At 48.9% G+C, this 329-nt stretch overlaps 1 long non-coding RNA gene across 1 annotated transcript in view; it reads left to right on the top strand.

Annotated features, from left to right (window-relative positions):
- The window catches only part of LOC109715608, a 13,089-nt gene extending 13,000 nt beyond the window's left edge, over positions 1–89 (top strand). The window contains exon 5 of the long non-coding RNA XR_002217702.1: positions 73–89. This is a non-coding gene — a long non-coding RNA (uncharacterized LOC109715608). The remainder of the gene's footprint in view (positions 1–72) is intronic.

The raw sequence follows: 329 nt of genomic DNA, 5'->3' as shown, positions 1-329 counted from the left end.
GGCGGTACCCACTGAGGACTACTTGTTTTTATAGTAGTTCTCACGCCCAGTTGTTACCCCCGTTTTGCAGAGCCACAGGTTTCGGCTGCTGCGCCTTCCGCGGATCAGGATCGAGGCAAGGGCGTCGCGAGTTAGAGCCCTACCCGACGTGCTGAGCTAGAGGTGCCCCTACTGCAGGTAGATGTTTTGTTTCGAGTTTATGTACATAGTGGACTTAACTCGCCAGTGCGAGTAGCTTTGTATTTTGGATTTGGACTATGTATATGAAACTCAGTTTGTTTAGCTTCTGTTTTCTCTAGCAGCTCTCTACTACTGTTTGTGGTAGTGTT

The sequence above is a fragment of the Ananas comosus genome, linkage group 9 (genome assembly GCF_001540865.1).
Source record: "Ananas comosus cultivar F153 linkage group 9, ASM154086v1, whole genome shotgun sequence".
Classification (NCBI taxonomy): Eukaryota; Viridiplantae; Streptophyta; class Magnoliopsida; order Poales; family Bromeliaceae; genus Ananas; species Ananas comosus.
The sequence above is the reverse complement of the archived record's forward strand: the minus strand, read 5'-3'. Positions and strand labels throughout refer to the sequence as shown.